Source organism: Marmota monax, unplaced genomic scaffold (genome assembly GCF_021218885.2).
Source record: "Marmota monax isolate L192 unplaced genomic scaffold, Marmota_monax_Labrador192_F-V1.1 WCK01_AAM20220418_F8-fsc00001, whole genome shotgun sequence".
In the NCBI taxonomy this organism is placed as follows: Eukaryota; Metazoa; Chordata; class Mammalia; order Rodentia; family Sciuridae; genus Marmota; species Marmota monax.
Window position 1 is genome coordinate 49787020 of NW_026693777.1, and position 21706 is coordinate 49808725.

A 21706-nucleotide genomic window follows, 5' to 3' on the forward strand; every position below is an offset into this window, starting at 1 on the left:
GGTACTAGGGATTGAACTCAGGAGCACTTGACCACTGAGCCACCTCCCCAGCCCTATTTTGTATTTTATTTAAAGACAGGGTCTCGCTGAGTTGCTTTTAGGGCCTCACTAAGCTGCTGAGGCTGGCTTTGAACTCATGATCCTCCTGCCTCAGCTTCCCAAGCTGCTAGGATTATAGGTGTATACCACCGCGCCAGGTCAGATTTTGTTTTTATGCTGCCTCATGAGTATGGATCTCACAGACACATAGGTCTCCCTTACCTGGAGATACAGAGAGGAAATAACAGTTGTGACTTATAAGGGTGTGGGCCCCAAGTGCATGTAGTTAGCTAACGGAATAAATACAAGTATCAATATTAAAGATCAGGAGGACAAAGGAAGGGAAAGAAAACATTCTTTCTGAATGAATATTCCCCTCTTCTTTCCCTCATTTCTTCACTGTCTCTTCTCATCTCCTAGTGCACTACTATTCCTCTGGTTCTCTGTTCACTCCCATCTCAATCAAAATGCTCAATTCCTCAGGGTTCAGTTCTTGCATGTTGGAAAGTACCTGCACATTCCAAGTCAAAGGAACAGTTTCAAGGACAGTTGCCACCTTTAGGCATTACAGACTGAAAAGATCTTGTTAGATGAAGAAGTTATTCATGATCCTTATGAGAACAGTTTCCATGAGTGGTGGTGGTGGTAAAGCAGAATTTCAGAGATTCCTTGAAATTGCCCTTTTTTTTAAATAAAACTTTGAGGATGTATGTTTTTGAAAATGCAGACAATTCTGTCTATGAAAATTGTTTTGAAGCTGAGTGTACAACTGAGGATATTGAATCCTGAATATAGCCAAACTATCCAGGAAATGCAAAACCAAAATAAAGATCTTTCCAGACAAGCAAAGTTATCTGTGCTTGAAGTGACTTAAGAATGTACTTCAGGGAAAAAAAATTTAAAAAATGAAGCCTGGCACAGTGGCACATGCCTGTAATCCCAGCGACTTGGGAGGCTGAGGTAAGGCAGGAGGATTGAGAGTTCAAAGGCAGCCTCAGCAACTTAGTAGGCACTTAGCAACTCAGTGAGACCCTGTCTTTAAGCAAAATATTATAGGGCTGGGGATGTGGCTCAGTGGTTAAGCACCCCTGGGTTCAATTCCTGGTACCAAAAGGAAAAAAAAAAAAGGAAAAAAGAAAGAAAGAAAACAAAGCAAGAGGAAACATGGAATTCAGAAAACAGAGGTCCTAGCATAGAAGAGGTGGATCTCAGGATGCCAGTCCTGAGTAGGAGATGCAATGCTTGCTGAGGCAACCTTGCATTGGGTCTTCTGACTAAGAGGATGAAAAATTCTGAGGAAGTGGACTGTTGAGAGCCACAGCCGAAGGGGCCCCAGCAAACTTCCAGCTGCCAGCAAACTTCCAGCTGCCGGCTGATGATTGGCTTACAGTGGCCCCAGCAACATCTAGCTGATTGGCTTCTCTGCGGTGATGCTCATTGGGCTGTTTCCCTGCCCTTTCAGACCACGGAGCTGCTCATTGGGGGACTTTTTTGGCTCCGCCCACGTGACCCAGCCAATCGGCCTCAAGAGCAGGAGGATTGTGGGAGGTGGAGAGAAGCTTGTGTGGGAGAGAGAGGCTTGTGGAAAGCCAGTGGTGGCAGTTGAGGCTCTGAGGGTTTTTCCTGAGAGGCTGTTTTGTTTGGCGTGTGTGGTTCTAAAAATAAAGTTAGTTTCTTTTGACAAGTGGCTCCTGATTGTGCCCAGCCAGACTGCGGCATTTGGTGGCTCGCACGGGGAGCGACTGAGGGTAAGTGATAAGGTAAACTGCTCGCCCCTGAGGGCAGGGCGAGAGGATGGGTAGCCATTTTAAGATTCCTCTTTTATTTTGCTTCACTTTTGTTTTAAGTTGCCTGTCCCTGGAGATGAGTGAGACGGAAGAAAAACCGCTCACATCTGAGGAAAAACTATTTACGTCTGAGGAACAGATAGGGAGAAAGGACGGATGCACATGTCAGGAGGATAGAAAGGCTATAATGACTTTTTGTTGTTCCCTTTTTATTTCATTCTGTCTCTGTTTTGTTTGGTGTCATCTTGTTGGGTTGTATTATAGTAGAAATACGGGATCAGAAATTAGCAAAAAACAAACTGAAAGAGTGTTAAGTAAATTGTTAGAGGAAGGAGGCATCTCAGTAAAATCAAGAACAGTCAGGGCATACGTTGATACAATACAAAAATGTAGCCCATGGCTTTTTAAGGAGGAGTTGTTAAATATATCACAATGGAACCATCATGGTGAAGATTTAAAAAGAATAGAAAAGAAAAGCCCAGGGACTCTGCCAGTTGGCACATTGCCATTGTGGACGTTCGTATGTTGTTTGCTTAGTCCAAAGCCTTCAGTTCAGACAATGGTAGAGGAAGGAGAAGACATAATGATTCAAGTAAAAGAGAAGGTCTCTCAAGTTAGTCAGACAGAGGAAAAGATTCAAGTAAAAGAGAAGGCCTCTCAAGCTAGTCAGACAGAGAAAGAAAGTGTAAAACAGAAAAAGCCATCAGGGGGAAAGTTACAACAGGAGACTGCTACTAACACCTTTCTATCACCAGAGGGTGTAAGTGTCCAACCAACAGCACCACCTCTACAGGAGACTGCTACTAACACCTTTCTATCACCAGAGGACGTAAGTGTCCAACTAACAAGGCCACCTCCATATGCTGGGAGGTCCCCAACCCCCGCAGTTGATAGTTGGGATCCTGAAACAAGATCTCAAATATTAACATGCCCTGTATTTGAGGCAGGAGGGCAGCGATTTTACCAAGTTTTAAATTTCAAAACAGTGAAGCAGCTAAAAGAGGCTGTAACAACCTATGGTCCTCAAGCACCCTTCACTGTAAGCATGGTCGAATCCATTAACAACTTGAACATGACGCCAGCAGATTGGGCTCTTATGTGTAAAGCTGTGCTAAATGGAGGACAATACCTGTTATGGAAGGTTGCCAATGAGGAATTTTGCAAGGAGACGGCTAGGCGAAATGCAGCAGCTGGTTATCCTCAGAGAAATCTAGATATGTTGTTAGGAAAGGGACCTTATGAGGATCAGCAGCAACAAATTGCATATGATCCTGGTGTATATGCACAAATTGCTGTAGATGCAATTAAGGCATGGAAGACTTTACAAGGACATGGAGGTTTACAAGGTCAATTATCTAAGGTAATACAAGGAGCTAATGAACCTTATGCTGAATTTGTAGATAGGCTTATTCAAACAGCTACCAGAGTTTTGGGGACTACAGAACAAGCAATGCCATTACTAAAACACCTGGCTTATGAACAAGCGAATCGTTGGTGCAGAGATATCATTAGACCATGGAAACATGAAGATTTAAACACATATATTAAATTATGTAGAGACATTAATGAACAAGAGCAAGTCGTGGCAGCTGCAGTAAAACAGGCTTTAGATGCCAGAGACATTAATGAACAAGGGCAAATTGTGGCAGCTGCAGTAAAACAGGCTTTAGATGCCAGGCCAAGAACATGCTACAATTGTGAACAAACAGGACATTTTAAAAGGAATTGCCCCATTGGAGGAGGGTTTAACAAAACTAGGTATCAAAGGAGTAGAATACCAGGTATTTGCCCACGATGCCGTAGAGGGAGACATTGGGCTAATGAATGCCGTTCTCAAACCACCATAGAGGGTACTCCATTATCAAAAAACGAACAAGGACCAGGTGTTTATCCACGATATCGTGGAGAAAGGCATCGGGCTCCATTGCCAAAAAATGGACAGGGGGGCCCAATGCTCCGGGGCCCAAAACCACAAATATACGGAGCACTGGAGGAACCCAGCAACCCCATCAGGGTAGTGCCCAGGACACATTGTCCATCAGATCCCTCATCAGACAAACCAGAGGGAGCGCAGGGTTGGACATCTGCGCCTCCGCCAGAGCAGTACTAACTCCAGAGATGGGAGTTCAAATCATTCCCACAGGGGTGAAAGGACCTCTTCCCAAAGGAACAGTAGGCTTATTATTGGGACGCAGCTCTTCTACTCTAAAAGGACTTATGATAAGTCCTGGGGTAATTGATCCCGATTATGAAGGTGAAATAAAAATTATAGCCAGTTCTCCAAAGGGTATATCAGTAATTTCACCAGGAGATAGAATAGCACAGTTACTAATAATACCCAGCCTACATGATAAATTTTCCAGTCGTACTGTAGAAAGAGGTTCCAAGGGATTAGGCTCCACAGGTGTAGATTGGGCTATGCTTTCTTTAAATTTAGATTCTCGCCCCATGCTAAAACTAAATATTCAAGGACATGAATTTAATGGGCTACTGGATACAGGTGCAGACCTTAGCATCATCTCTCGTCAAGAATGGCCAAAACATTGGCCATTACAACAAGCCACTCAAACGCTTCGAGGCCTAGGAGTGGCAACTAATCCCCATAGAAGTGCAATGGTATTAGATTGGAAGGATCCTGAAGGATGTGAAGGAACTATACAGCCATATGTATTGGATCATCTTCCCGTCAATTTATGGGGACGAGATGTCCTAGATCAATTGGGTTTGACATTAACAAATAACATCAACCAAAATGCACCCACTATTATGACTAGACAAGGTTTTAGGAAAGGAAAAAGATTAGAAAAACAAGAACAAGGTATAGCAGCACCAATACAAATAGATCAAGGGAGAGACAGACATGGGTTGGATTTTCAGAAAGGGCCACTGAGACAATAAAAATTACTTGGAAATCAGAAAGACCAGTATGGGTTCCTCAGTGGCCCCTGACTAAAGAAAAGATACAAGCAGCCCATGACCTGGTCAAACAACAATTAGCAGAAGGACATATACAACCTTCTGTATCTCCCCATAATACTCCCATTTTTGTCATCAAAAAGAAATCTGGTAAATGGAGATTATTGCAAGATTTAAGAGCCATTAATAATGAGATGGTTATTATGGGACCTGCTCAATCAGGGATTCCTCAGTTGTCTGCTTTGCCAAAAACCTGGTATGTTTTAGTTATAGATATTAAAGATTGTTTTTTTTTCAATTCCAATTCATCCTGAGGATAGTCCACGTTTTGCATTTACTATCCCTGCACTGAATCATGAAGGTCCTGATCAGAGATATGAATGGAAAGTACTCCCTCAAGGGATGGCTAACAGCCCAACTATGTGTCAAATTTATGTTAACAAAGTAATCCATCCACTTAGAAATCAAAATCCTGAACTACAAATATTTCACTATATGGATGATGTATTATTAGCACACAAAGATAAAAACACATTGCTAGAATGTTATGCCACACTTACAAACTTATTAAAAAATTATAATCTAGAGATAGCAATAGATAAAGTACAATTAAATTTTCCAATTAATTATTTAGGAGTTCTATTATCCTCAACCATGGTCCGTCCACCAAAAATTCAAATACGAGTAGATCAACTCAAATCACTTAATGACTTTCAAAAGTTATTAGGAGACATAAATTGGATAAGGCCTTATTTAGGTATACCAACAGGAGAGTTGGGACCTTTATTTGATATCCTAAAAGGTCCATCAGATCCAAATTCACCCCGAATGTTAACGCCTGAAGCAAGAAAGGCATTAAAAATCATTGAAACATATATGGAAAATATGCATTTGGATAGAATTGATATAAGTTTGCCTTTATTATTTATTGTACTACCAACAAAAAATATTCCTACAGGAGTATTTTGGTAAGAAGGTCCATTATTATGGATACATTTATCTTATTCTCCTAACACTATTCTTACTAGGTATCCTGAGGCTGTAGGACAATTAATACTCAAAGGAATAAAAGCAGCAAAGGGAGTGTTTGGAATTTCTCCCAATAAAATTATTACTCCATATACTATGAATCAAATTGATGAGTTAGCTAATGAGTTAAATACTTGGGCAATAATCATGTGCAAATCTAATGTTTCATTTGATAACCACTTACCATCTAATCCTTTATTGTCTTTTTGGTCATTGCATCCTGTAATTTTTCCAAAAATGACAAGAAAAACACCTATCATGAATGCTCCAAATATATTCACTGATGGGTCAAATAATGGTACAGCAGCAGTAGTTACCCCTGATCAAACTTTTACATTTTTAGTACCCAAACAATCAGCTCAAAAGGTAGAGCTTAATGCAGTTTTACAAGCTTTTGTGATGTTTAAAGATTCTGTATTTAATTTATTTTCTGATAGTCAGTATGTAGTTAATGCTATAGTATCTCTTGAAGATGCTGGTAGGATTTCCCCTTCTTCTACTGTTTTCTCTTTGCTTTCCACTATACAAAGTCTAATCTGGGACAGAAAAGATCCATTCTTTATAGGACATATCAGGGCACATACAGGATTGCCTGGAGCCCTTAGTTTGGGCAATGATTTAGCAGATAAAACTACACATGACATACATATTTTCTCTACACTAGAAGAAGCTATAAATTTTCATAAAAAGTTCCATGTCAATGCTAATACTTTACAAAAGCACTTTAAAATAACTAAGGAACAAGCTAGACAAATAATAAAACAATGTCAAAATTGTGTGACCTTTTTACCACAAGTTAATCTTGGAGTCAATCCTAGAGGATTGATACCTAACCATATTTGGCAGATGGACGTCACACACTTGCCAGAATTTGGAAAATTAAAATATTTGCATGTTACAGTTGATACTTCTTCTGGATTTTTGATGGGCTCCCTTCATGCCGGAGAAAAAACTAAAGATGTTATAGCTCATTGCTTACAAAATTTTGCCACTGTGGGTGTTCCAAAACAGTTAAAAACAGATAATGCCCCTGGTTATTCTTCTACCTCTTTTAAACAATTTTGCTCAACATTTGGCATTACTCATATAACAGGAATCCCATACAATCCACAGGGACAAGGCATAGTTGAAAGAGCTCATCAAACTATTAAAATGTACTTATTAAAGCAAAAAGAAGGAATTGGGAAGGGGTATATATTCCCCAAAGATAAACTTAAAATAACCCTTTTTACTCTAAACTTTTTAAATTTGGATTCATCAGGACTTAGTGCTGCGGAAAGGCATATGTGTCCAAAAAATGTGCATAAGCCCAAGGTACTTTGGAAGGATATTCTAACAGGACAATGGAAAGGTCCTGACCCAGTAATTGTCTGGAGTCGGGGGTCTGTTTGTGTGTTTCCACAGGGAGAACAGCAGCCGATTTGGATTCCAGAAAGATTAACTAAAGCGATTTCTACAGACCAAAAAGAAGATGATTTGGCTCAAATCCATAACAACTGATATCCAAAACTCCAGTTTGGCTATTCTTACATCTGCAACAGAACCAGGATGCTTTTTTCAATATCTATTTTATTATTGCCCTTTGCCATATCATGAAGTTCTATTTTGTTTTTTGAGCTCATACAGACCTAGGTTAATGTTTTGCTGATCAGTTCTATTTTTTGACTATAGAGTTTTTAAATATTGCAATGGAGATTTCACCTGTAAAAAGTTATAAGGCCTTTACTATAATGTTATGTGTTGTATGTATTATATTATGTGTGCACACTTGTGTTTTGTGTTATATGTTTGAATGTACGTATGTCCATATATCATATATGATGAGCGCTCATGATAAAATGGATCCAAATATTTTTTTTTCACTTGATTTATATGGTTTAATTTAAATTGGGTAAACAACTGTTGAGGATTGTTTTAATATGTAAACAAAAAAGAAGGTTAACAGATCTGTTTGTTTACTTTCACCTTTCCTTTTCATTATATTTAATAATTCTCTTAAAGATAATGTAAATTGTTAAGAAAATTGTTTTCTTTTAGTGCCTTCTGTAATGTTACATAATTTTTTCTTTAGCCATTATTGCCAGAATTCCTATCTTCATCCCAGTGCTGGTGAAGACAATGTAAATTGTTAAGAAAATTGTTTTCTTTTAGTGCCTTCTGTAATGTTACATAATTTCTTCTTTAGCCATTATTGCCAGAATTCCTATCTTCATCCCAGTGCCGGTGAAGACAATGTAAATTGTTAAGAAAATTGTTTTCTTTTAGTGCCTTCTGTAATGTTACATAATTTTTTCTTTAGCCATTATTGCCAGAATTCCTATCTTCATCCCAGTGCTGGTGAAGTCAAAGATAAAACCAATCTACAGCTTCTACAATAGCCATCACTGAACTGCTTGCAGAACTTGCCTGGACACATTGTGAGCTCACCTGTATGCATTGTGAACTATCTGTTGGTGCAGCGACTTGTGGTAGTGTTGGGGTATTTTTGCTGATGATGTCATTGGTGGTACAATTTTTCCAAAAGGAGCCGTCAATTGGCTTGGTGTATCTTCCTCCCTTCTGCTTGTCATGATCGTCCAGCTAAAATTTGGGGGCCAACAGAGGTGAGGCAAAGAACCTCACCCCCCTGCTGGTACAAAGACCTCTCCACAGGTGTGGCTGTATACTGGACCGGTAGTCAGTGACGGGTAAGATCCAATTGCAATGGTACCAACCTAAGGACCATATGTACTATTGGACAACCTAAGGCAGGCATGGTCCCTAAGCCACATGCTTGTTGTTTAAACAGAGAGGGGGAGATGTTGAGAGCCACAGCCGAAGGGGCCCCAGCAAACTTCCAGCTGCCGGCTGATGATTGGCTCACAGCGGCCCCAGCAACATCTAGCTGATTGGCTCCTCTGCGGTGATGCTCATTGGGCTGTTTCCCTGCCCTTTCAGACCACGGAGCTGCTCATTGGGGGACTTTTTTGGCTCCGCCCACGTGACCCAGCCAATCGGCCTCAAGAGCAGGAGGATTGTGGGAGGTGGAGAGAAGCTTGTGTGGGAGAGAGAGGCTTGTGGAAAGCCGGTGGTGGCAGTTGAGGCTCTGAGGGTTTTTCCTGAGAGGCTGTTTTGTTTGGCATGTGTGGTTCTAAAAATAAAGTTAGTTTCTTTTGACAAGTGGCTCCTGATTGTGCCCAGCCAGACTGCGGCAGTGGACTAGAGATGTAGCTAAGTGGTTAGAGTGCTTGCCTTGCATGTGTGAGGTCCTGAGTTCAATCCTAGTCCTGGGGTGGGTGGAGAAGAAAATCAGAGATTCACATTATTCTGTCAAGAAGAAAAAGGCAAGGAACAGGCAATTCTCTAGTTGCCCTTGGACACCCTCTTTATTCTTCCTCTTTTTTTTTCTTTTTTTTTTTTTTTGGAGATGGGGCTCCCCACGTTGCCCAAGCTTGTCTTGAACCCCTGGGCCTAAGCAATTCTCTCACCTCAGCCTCCTCAGCATCTGGAATTATAGGCATGCACCATGGAAGCTGGTTTCCCTTTTCTCTCTTCTCAAGAATAACTGATGGGCTGGGGCTACAGCTCAGTTGGTAGAGTGTTTGCCTCACATATACAAAGCCCTGGGTTCAATCCCCAGCAACACACACACACACACACACACATACCACCACCACCACCATAAACAACAACAACAACAAAAACAACCTGAAAAACCTACTGGGAATATAACATCCCAGGAAAAAGAATGTCTGGTTGGAATAGCCCAGGTTCTCTCTGGTCCTTACCCACCTAGAAGAGAATGTTTTTCATAACTTGAGCTCAGTGATTCATGTTACTCTGGATATAAAACCCTGGGCAGGCTGCTTTTTCATATAACTTGTTGTACACCTGTGTTCTGCCTCACTATACTCAAACAAGTTGGTAACCATCTAATGAGAACACACAGCCTGCTTTTGTTAAAAACACTGACTCTTCACTTGGGCCAGCAAATGCCCAGTGAGTAATAAAAAGCAGGATATGGAATTCTCTGGCTCCATTTTCCACCTGTCTGCTTTGTTCTGAGTCATTCTCTCTGGCAGGCACCTTGAATTCCAAGATCTGATTGATAAACATCTTGTGAAGAAGACTGCTTGCAGCCATTTTCTTACTGCAGCCAACAAAGCCCTGTCCTACCAATCCTGAGACAATGATCAATCAGATCACTGTGGGACCAAGACTGCTTGGCTGTGCATACTTCTGGTCCCCTTGCCTATATAATCTGGGAGCTCATGTCAGTACCCCCTGAAGACAGGGCTAAGGACATGGGTCCCTTTGTCTTTTCAGTGTAACTATATACTGATGAAAGTTCATTTCCTGCCCTCACTATAGTTTGTCTTTTCAGCTGGGGAGATAGAATCTAGTCCATTGGGACCAATGGAGACAGGGCCTTCATCCTACATCTTTGGTAACAAAGAGCGCACAGTGACCTTGCTTCAGTCAAGGCCATCGGAAATGACAGGAAAAATAAATCAAGACAAGAAAATGTCCAAACATGAAGGAAATAATAAAGTATGATTTTAAGCAATTGATAACACATGAGAATCCATTTACCCTTGATGCTAAATGTTTCCCAAACATATCCCAGAAGACTTTTGAGAAGAAAATGTAATTCTAGCATACACTTGGTTCAGCAGTGAATAATACTTACTCAAGACAGTGATACAAATACAGTATATTGACTTTTACCTTGTAAAATGAATTAATAGACAAAACACAGGTCCCTGGCAACTGAGCATAAATAAATGTTAATTGTTTTGGTTATGCAAAAACCATGTCTATAGTGGTAGTTTACAAAAGAAATGAAATTGAAGAAATTAAAATTAAATTGTGCTACACGTTTTTTGTACCTATTCAGGACGGAGAGCACTCAGTAACCACCAGGGATGAATTTTCTCTTTTGTTTTTGCTATATACTATGTCTTCATTTTCCTTTTCCGTACTTCCATATCTCCCAGAGTACAATGGCTGAGATGCTAACATCTGCACTGAACTTTCACTTCTTAGAAAACAAACATCACTGTTTCTAAGCTGGGATTTCATGACCAACTAGAAAAGCAGTTTATTTACTGAGTCCAGTGAGGCTGGAAATGATCAAGGGGGCAGGAAGCATCGTCCCCAAAGCCCACATGCCTTCATTTTCTGTTCTTGAATATGTCAATGAGAACATTGTATTTTCACAGGTGACCTTGTTGCTAAAATGTGAAAAGAAAATCGTAAACAGTGATTTGCAACCTGTTTACCCATGTTCTCCAGTGACATAGTTCTCCTGCAACTCTGCCTTCTTGGAGGGAAAACCAGGAAGGAAGGAACAATGACTGCTTCCTTTGTTTCCCTCCCAATGACCAACTGGACAGACACAGGAGGTGACTCTCAAGATGGCCACTTAATGTTGGTCTCAGCTGAAGCATTTAGAAACTATGAGGAGCATCATAGAGCCCCTAGGCGACGGGAAGTCACTTTTGACCACATCACCTAACATCTGCCCTTTGGGTATGTCCACAATTCAAGTGAGTTGGCAGCCACCTGCCCATGCAATTAAAGTAGCAAGGTGAACTAAGCATGGGTAGAGATTAGGAAGCCAGGAGTCAGGCAGAGGGTAGGCAGGTACTTTCCTAAATTCTAAACCAAGATTTAGTTATTGATACTATAGAAGCTATTAAGTGTTAATGCTGCTTCTGCAAATCTGTAACTTCCTCTAAGGAAATGTTTCTATAGTCAATGTTTCATACCATAGAGTGAAAAACGCAGGCTTAAGTTAATTGATCTTTATACTTTGAAGCCATCACAAACTTCTGGGTCATCTCATGTTGACACATATCTGTTGGTCAAACTTAGAACACCATAGATTGTATTTTATATCGAATGAGTTCAAACCTTAATAGTTAAACCCATTCTCAGAGAAAAGAAGAAAGGAGAAACATGATATTCAAGAATTTGATTTTTTAAATCATGTGAAAAGCAATGACAGAACCACAAATCCAAATAGGAATTCTATTTCTAAAAATTAAATAGAATTGGAGCCAAAAAAAAAAAGTTGAACTAGGGGGTTGGCTAGGGGTAGGGAGCAGCTAGGCAGCAGGCTCAATCCCAGTCCCATGGAGCCCCTACTGATTGAGGGGCTGCTGGGAGGAAAAGCAGTCAGGCGGAGAGCTGGCCAGAGAGCGGAACGTGCCACTGCAGCAAGAGCTTCTCAGCAGAGCCTAGGAGGAGAGCAGCTCTGCTCGAGTGCTCCACTCCTCAACAGCCAGATGGCAGCTTGGTGGTGGCCCTGGAGTCCTTCTCTCCCATAATTTAATGTGTCAGTATAATTCACGTTTCCCTAGAAAATGCCACTCTAGGGCATTATGGGATGCTGGCGCCACTATACTGTTCGGATTCCAGAGATGCACCCCTGGTCACTTTGGGAAAACTTCAAAAAATGCCTGAATTACTCTCAGTGACTAGCCAAGTGCTCTTTTTCACTGATTGGATGCCAGGACCTGCCCTCTAGCAGGATCCCACCAGCACATTCCTTTAAGTGCCCAGGATGCCACCAGGCTCTCTGGGTCTCTTATGATAAGCATTGCTGCTGCTGCCGGTGAAAGCTGGTTTGTCCATCCTCAGCAGGGTTGAAGCTGGCCTTGAATGTGATGCCTTCCACATGTCATTCTAAGGCTGCACTGAGCCAAGGTGCATGGTCCTGAAGTGCCCCACTCACAGGCTGCCTGATGTTCTCAGTGTCCTTCAGGAATGTTTATGCTTTGAGTTCCCTTGCCTCTATGCTGACTGGGACATTTTAGCTGGAAAAGACCTTGTGTGCCTGACTCTGCCATCTTTTAAGACAATTCTTTCCATGAAGACTGACCGGCCAAGCCATCAGACATGCTCACATGTATCTACACCCAGTGGTGAACCTGGCTCTGGTTACAATAGAAAGTGCCTTGTCCATTGCACTTGTTACACGTCTACTGTGTGGTCAGAACTGTATCTATCTATGGCAGAAAATGTAAGCATGGAATCTATCGCTGTTCATGTTGGGAAGTTTAAAAACATGTTGGGAGAACAAGCTATGTACATAAAAATTTGTTAAGTAACAAACAAGATAGGATAGGGAAAGTACTTAAACGAGCAATGTCTAAGTTCAGAAGAGTAAAAGATTGTGAATGGGCTTGTGTTTGGAATCAGTGATGGGTCAGAGTTCACAGAACAAAGCATTGAGTTTGATTCTAAATAAGGCTGTTAGTCAAGATTTTGATTATAAGTGACAGAAATTCAATTCAGATTGTCTTGAAGAAAGAAATGTTCATCCAGTAATAATTTGTCTTCAGCATAGCAAGATATGATCTTCATGGCTGGGGATGTGGCTCAAGCGGTAGCACGCTCGCCTGGCATGCGTGTGGCCCGGGTTCGATCCTCAGCACCACATACAAAATAATGATGTTGTGTCCGTCGAAAACTAAAAAATAAATATTAAAAAAAGATATAATCTTCATAACTTAGTCTTTACCTCTTTACAATCTATTGTCCACGCAACAGACTAGGGAAGACTCTTTTCTTTTTTTCTTTCCCATGCAGTACTAGGGATCAAACCCAGGGCTCACACATGCTAGGCAAGCACACTACCCCTGAGCCACATATCCAGCCTTGGATGTTTTCCTTACAGTGACCAAGGCAGCATGTTTGTATCTTTTCTTTCTTAAATAACAGAAACTACTAATCATTGAACTTTAGTGCCAGGAATATTCACTTATAAAAGAAGGAAGGATTGCACTACTTTCTTAAGGCCACAGAACCAGAACATTGCAGAGTTACCCCCTGAGTCCAGGCTTTAACAAAAGTGCCCTTTTTAGTAAATTCACAGTTGTGTCTTGTCCATTTTTCTAGCCACACAGATATCACCTAACACTAGGAATGACCATCAGAGAGGTAGATATCCACTGATGGGGGCCCCTGGTTGGTCCAACCCTGCTCTGGGGCTGTCCCCAAGAAGCAGCTGGAGCATGTGAAATGGCCGTTGAGGGCCTGTATTGCTGTTGCACCCTATCTTCCTCCATCAGGCCTCAGAGGTAGAAGATCCCAGTGGAGCCACAGCACAAAGATAGCACCAGCAGAATGCACAAAGGGCAGCGGTGGACCTTCTCTGTGAATGGACTAAGACCAGAGGTAAATTGTACCATGGTGACTCTGAACCACTCAACTTCCTGGTTTCTCTGAAGGCTAGGGTCCAGGAAGAAGAGTGCACTTGAGACAGAGCAGAGTGAAATGATAGCCCAGACAGGATGAGAGATGGGCTTGAGTAGGAAAAGTAAAGGGGAAGTTTTTTCTTATCAAAAGCAGCTATCATAGTGACTCACACAAAGTAGGTTTTCATAATTGTAAGAGTATTGTCATTAGTATTAGTACTACTATAATGATGTGCATCCTGAAATATTTCTTAATTATTAGAACAACCAGGATCTTTTTGGCAGCAAGTAACAAAACCCCTCCCAACTCAGCATGTCTAGTGAGAAGTTCAGTGGTAAAACAGTTCAGGGACTGGGCAATTCAGCACCTTGCTTGTGTAATAAAGATCCTAACTCTTTCCATCTTTTCTGGGCCAGCCAGGCTGCCTGTCAATTGTTGTCCTCATGCTTATTCTCTAATGGTCAGATAGCTCAGGCAATCTCTAAACATCATCTCCTCACACAGCCATAGCTAAGGCGGGAAGAGGGAATCCTCCTTCCCTGTGTCCCTTTTTTAAGAGTGAGAAGAACTTTCCTGGAAACATCTCTGCAGAGTTTTCCTTCTTCTCAGTGGCCAAAATTGTGTTACATGCTCATTCCCAAATCAATGAATGATCAAGGAAAATAAAGTTCTCATAACTGTCCCAAAGGGAAGGAGTGGATAAGTCCTAAAGTGGAAGCCTAATACCTGAACAGAATCAGGATTTGTTCAACTGGAAGAAATTGGGGGAAATGGTCTTTGGATGCAGAACCAGTGATATCCTTGGAACTGTATCTCAATAGGACAGGACTTTAGGGATATAGAAACAACACTGAATCTCAAAAGAGCAACCATAAACCATCAGAATGCAAAACAAATAACTCATGAGCAGCCCAGCCTGTGTTCTTGAGCTCCTGTCCCCGGCCAAGTCTTGCTGATTGACTGATGAAAAAGCAACAAAACTGAAAGATGATCACCCGGCATCCACTCCTTTAGGGAGTATGGGCATTAGAGATTTTGGAGACTGAGAAATGCCCCTAACTAAATGCCTCTAAAATGCACACTCCTCATTGGAGATTTAAGATGATAATGAGATATTGGATATAGAAAGTAGCATGATTAGAACATTGCAAGGGGAATGCACAACCATGATGAAAACTGGTACAAAACTAACTCCACCTTGGCTCCCCTTCTAGTGCAGCCCCTTAGCTGCTGCCCCACTATAAATATTAAAATCCCAGACCAAGATGAGGTGATATCCTCTCTCTGTGATCACTCCCCCTCCCCCTCTTGACTGTGTACTCTCCTTTCCCTTTATAGGAAATCTTCTGCTCTGATGCTCACAATACGACATGTCTTTAAATTCTTTTCCACAACACAGTCAAGAACCTGAGAGGTCCAGATAGAGTCCTGCTCCACTCAGGAGACCTCCTTGTACTCCTGTGTGCTGACAATATTTGCCAACATGTTTACATGTCTAACTTTAGACTTGGTGAGAATAGTAACAAAGTCTTATATGACATTAAGTTCCCTCAAAAGTGCTCATCACTGAATGATTTTGAATTTGAATGAAGTAGGACAATTACTTATTTTTCCATAGTTTTGCCTTGTTTACATTATAGGAACTGAGAGATATTCTAGTTAAAAAAAACAACAACAAAATTTCCTGTGGTTACTGGTCTCTTGATATCTTATTCTGTGTTCATCACAGAATACCTTAGACTGGATAATTTATAAAGAACAGAGATTTATTTCTCACATTTCTGCAGGCTGGGAAGTCCAAGGTGGAGGGGTCCCCTGTGGCTAGGGCCTTCTTGTGGTGTCATCCATCCATGGCAGAAATCATCATGTGGTAAGCTATAGGGAGGGGAGGAAGGGAAGAGAGGGGAGAGAAAAGAGGAAAGCCAAATGTATCCTTTTATCAGGAACTCTGAAATAACAAACCGGCTCCCATGACCCAGTCATTAATCCACCTTATCAGCTCATAAAGGTCCCACCTCTTAATACTTACACTGGGGATTAAGCTTTCAACACATGGACTTTGGGAGACAAATCCAAACCATAGAACTTGAAGATTTTTTTTTTAAACCTCTATTTTGAGTTGAGAAAACTTAGAACTGTCTTCATTAGGTTTGGATATTAGTGTGAGAATAGAGGGTAGAGAGCTAAGCAAAGTACATCATCAGAAATTTCTTCTTTCTAGTCCTTAATTATTTTTTTATCAAAATTTTAAATGTAAGGAAGGTAGCAGGAAGAGCAAATACTTTTTTTTTTCAGTACTAGGAATTGAATCCAGAGGTGCTCTACCACTGAGCTATAACCTTTGTATTTTTCATTCTGATACAGGATCTTGCTAAGTTGCTCAGGCTGGCCTAGAACTTGTGAGCCTCCTGCCTCTATCTCTGGCATAGCTGGGATTATAGGTTTGTACTACTGCTCCTGGAAAGGTGAATACCATTTTTTTTTGTTGTTGTTGTTGTTAGTGGGGATTGAACTCAGGGACACTTTACTACAGTGTTACATCCCAATCCCTTAAAAGAAATATTTTATTTTGAGACAGAGTCTTTCTAAGGTGCTTAGGACCTTGATAAGTTGCTGAGTTGCAGAGGGTGGCCTTGAATTTACAATCCTTGTGCTTCAGCCTCCCAAATCATTGGGATTACAGGTGTGCATCACAGTGCCTGGCACAAATGAATTCTTTGATGCAACCAAAATACCCGCAAATTTAAAATCAATCGACTACAGAACTAAGATGGTTAAAATTAATTTTCATTAGAAAAGTAGATATAAATCCCCGAATTGAACTCTAAAATCGGTTACTAAAATACGAAAAGATGGTATAGGAGTAAGTGTAGATGGGAAATCTGCTTCTACTTATGAAAAATACTTATATGTCGAGTCAGATTAATTTACACTAGAACAACAACCCCCAGATCAAGCAGAGTGGGCTGCACGTCGAGGCAATGGGCTGGAGCAGCTTGTCACCAGCTCAGCATTCCAAGCTGATTGAGTTTGAGGCACCTCCATGTCAACATGTGCATGGGCAGTTGCTTGATGGGGAAAGAATGGGCTGGAGAGTTGAGAATGGGCACTTAAATGCCTCAGCTGTCTCATGTTCATTTCTCATTGGCCAAAGCTGGTAATAAGAGTATTAAGAAAAAACTGTTTTTCTCTATTCTCACAACACTTCTAACACCAAATGTGTGGGGATTTTCTCCATACCAACCAATTCTCCAATTCTTAGTGAACTTTAGCTGGATGTCCAGTGCAACTCAATTCTGGCACTGCCTGCCTGGGGTCAGTGCAGATCTCACAGGTTAAGGGCTCAGGTCTATGAGATACCCCCACTGAAGGCTCCTAACCACAGGAGCTTCTGTACCCATGGAGTTTGGGATGCTCTACTGTCCTACAAGTGGATACTTTCTTGTTCACCAATATGCAAGCTCTCTGAATCCTCTTGACTAGGTTTTTATGTGTATTTCATTATGTAATATGACTGATTAAATTGCTGACCATTGATGATCAACTTAATCTTCAGTCCTTTTTCCTGGGAGGACAAGGGAAAGGTAGAGCTTAAAGTTCCAACATTACAATCTACATGGTCAGTTCCACTGGCAGCTGATCTCCATCCTGAGGCCATCTGAAAGCCCCCTCCCCCAACCAGTCATCTCTTTAAAATACAAAGAGAAACTTATTACTTTGAAAATCCCAAAGATTTTAGGAACGACGTCCCAGGACATGAGGGTAGAAACCAAATGTATATTTCTTAAGTTGCAATGAGCATAGCCAACCTCAAGGGGCAGGGAAGTGTATATCTCTCATGTGTTGAGGAATAGAGTAGAACTGGTAATCAATGGTCAGGAGTAATGTGTACTGTAATTTTCTAGTGGGAAGTAAATTCATTATGAACTCAAAATACCACATGGCTTTTAGATATACGTAACATGAGGCAATGTTAACAGAATATCAGAAAAAGGGCGCTAATAATGGTGTTGGTTCCTTTCCCTGGACAGAATATGCACTGAGTGTCGTGCTTATTTGAGGAACTGTTTTTTGTTTTTGTTTTTGGTACTGGGGATTGAACTCAGGGGCACTCAACCATTGAGCCCCCAGCCCTATTTTGTATTTTATATACAGACAGGGTCTCACTGAGTTGCTTAGTGCCTTGCTGTTGCTGAAGCTGGCTTTGAACTTGCCATCTTCCTGCCTCAGCCTCCCAAGCAGCTGGGATTACAGATGTGTGCCACTGTGCCCAGCTGAGGGACTGTTTTAAGAGATATTTTGGAGGTATTCAGGGGATAACTAGACACAGAATAATCAAGATTTCTGTATATAGACTAGAGAAATCTTCTGTGGATAAAAGTAGGCATTTGAGGATTTGACTTGCTTGAAGAAACAGTATGTAGCAATTTGCAGAGAGACAGACTCTTTTAAAAAGGGCATTTTGCACTCAAAATTATAAATTACCTCCAGTTAAGGGAAGCTCTTTCTGAAACATTGGGGGTCTAAGCAAGGGATGAACCTCCTCTGGTACAGGGTCAGAATGATATTGTTCATTGGGCCTTTAGAGGTGCTTCCAGTCCCACATTTTGTAGTTGAGTGGTTCCTGAGTAACCACAGTTCCCATCTGGGTGATTCACTCAGGACCTCAAAACTATTGGCACTTCCTTGGACTTCCTCTCAACACATAGCTGGGATCTGGCTACACAAATAAGAAGCAGATTATTTATATTCCAAAGGTGAAGGGACAGAGTGTCATTTTGAGTCCAGGTTTGCAATATTTTATTCTGAATTGAACCACAAGGCAGCTTCAAGTCGTTCCAACACTAGCTGCTGAAACACACGAGAAGCTGCATACCCTATTGTCTCCCTGCAGTGGAGCTGGGCTGAACTAATGCAAACCAAATTTGACTTAAACAAACAAACAAAAATTTCAAGAAAATTCTTGTCAGACTCTTTTATGTTATGTCCTTGAGTGAATTTTTACAGCTGAGTTGGAAGCTCTATCAAAGAGGAATTAAAACTTCTTTGCCAACTCCTGATATACATAAGATGTACAAGGTGTGTGCATGGCCTCTTCAGAGCTGCTCTGCCTTACTGACCAGGGTTAACTGCTTTCTTCACCTGGTAACCATTTCCTGACATCTTCTGGATAGACACACTTTCACACACTTTTTATTATTATTATTTTTTTAATTCATGAGTTGCACTTCCTTGGTTACTATGACTGCAAATTGTTGATACTGGATTCATTGTCAGGTTTTTATTCCTTTTTGTCATTTTTCCCATGAACTAATAAGCCACAGTGGAGTTAAAATTGCAAGTAAATGTGAACCCTGCACAAGGCATTTTTATGTTCCTTTGCCATTGCCTTCTTACCCTTAATCATTTAGAGCTGTTAACATACAAAAATGAAAATATTTAGCCTTCTCCCTCCTCGTCTCTTTTCCTCTCTCATTTCCCAAGCGTAGAAGGGAAAAACCACCCGGCCATTTCCCACCAGGACTGTTTTCAGAGTAACACATGTCCTCAATTACTAGCATCAGAAACTGAAGGCACCTTTTGGGTCAGTGATGGATGAGTGGTTGGCCTCTGGCCTCTGTTGGATACACCCTGTGGATGCCATGGTGGGAATGGCTTAGCAGGGCAGCAGTTTTCCCTCCTGTGATTCATGCGGTTTGCATCCTGAGCCTTGGACCCAGTTCACAAGCCCCGTGTCAGCTTGGATGTGAGCCCCTCCACAGGGGACTTCAAGCTGAGACCCCATCTCATGGGGGATAAGAACTGAGTCAAGAGGGGGAAATGCATGAATAGTAACCTTTTGTAATCTAAGAGACTAGATTCTAGAGTAAAACCTCCTGGACCTGAAACTTGGATCTCCCACTGTGTTAGTCAATTTTCCATCACAGTGACAAAATCCTTGAAATAAACAACTTAAAAGGAGGAAATACGGGGCTGGGGTTGTGGCTCAGCAGTAGAGCGCCCGCCTAGCACTGCAAGACCCTGGGTTTGATCCTCAGCACCACATAAAAATAAATAAATAAAATAAAGTATTGTGTCCAACTACAACTAAAAAATAAATATTAAAAAAAGGAGGAAAGACTTGTTTTGGCATATGGCTTCAGCCCATGGTTGCTTGGCCCCATCTCTTCAGGCTTGTGATGATGCCAAAATTTATGGTAGGGAGCATGTGATGGAGCAAAGCTGCTCACATCCTGGTGTCTGGGAAGAGAAAAGAGAAGAAGGGCTGCAGTCTCCAAGTCCTCTTTAAGAATAAGGGTATGTCTCTAATGTCTTCACTCCTTTCCACTAGGCCCCCCTCCTAAAGTTTTCATCGTCTCCCAGTAACTAACAGGCTGGCAACCTAGCCTTCAACATAGGACCTTTAGAGGACATTTAAGATGCAAATCATAACAATCACTTATCAGTTGAATGATTTTTTTTTTTTTTTGCCAAACCATGTCACTTCTCTCAGCCTCAGTTTTTATTTGTTTATTTATTCATTTATATTTGAAAAAGGAAATTAGGGGTTGGGGGTATAATCAGTGGTGGAGCACTTGCCAAGTATGCACACTGGTTTCAATTCTCAGCACCAATAACTAACTAAATAAATAAATAGAGTCATTAACTCATGAGATTGTTTCATGGGTTAAATGAGATAATCCATGTAAAGGACATAACACATTCCAGGCATTGATTAAGTGCTCAATTATACTAGTCAAGATCCTTTTGATAGAAAGGCACTGAAAAAAACAGCTCACAACAACCTAAGCACAGAAAGGCACTAATTATAGTCAGCTTTGCATCACTGTCACCCAAAGACTTGACAAGAGCAACTTAGAGGAGGAAACATTTATTGTGGCTCACTATTTCAGAGATTCAGTCCATGGTCAGCTGACTCCATACCTCTGGACCCGAGATGAGGAAGAATATCATGGCAGAAGAGCGTGACTGAGAAAAGCAGCTCAGGCCATGGCTGCTAGGAAGCAGAGAGACCTTTGGTCCTCTGGGACAAAATATAAACCCCAAAGTTACACCCCCAGTAACCTACACTCCAGTCACACCCTTCCTGCTTAGTCATCACTCAGTTAATCCATTCAAGTGAATTAATCCACTGGTTAGGTTATAATTCTCATAACCAAATCATTTTACCTCTGAACATTCTTGCATTGTCTCACACATGAGCTTTGGGGGGACACCTCATATGTAAACCATAACACTAATTCATATAAGACATGGATGGCTCAGGGACTCAAGAAATGTCAGTAAGATTTCCAAAAAAAACCAAATGCGAATGTCTTCTCTGATATAAAGGGGATGACTCAAAATGGGGTAGGGAGGAAGAGCATGAGAAGAAGATTACCTCTAGATAAGGAAGAGAGGTGTGAGGGAAAGGGAGGGAGAAGGGGAATTGCATGAAAGATGGAAGGAGACCCTCTTCATTATACAGAATACATGTATGATGATGTGAGGGGGGGAAAAAAGAAGTGGGTCACATTAGATTGGGTAGAGAGAAGTGATGGGAGGGGTGGGGAAGGGGGGATAGGAAGGGCAGCAGAATAAAATAGACATTATTATTGCTGGACTGCATGACCAATGTGATTCTTCAACCTGTACACTCAGAAAAATGAGAAATTATATCCCATCTGATTCAAATGTATGATATGTCAAGATCATTGTACTGTCATATGTAACTAATTAAAACAAACAAACAAACAAAAAGATTCAGTCTA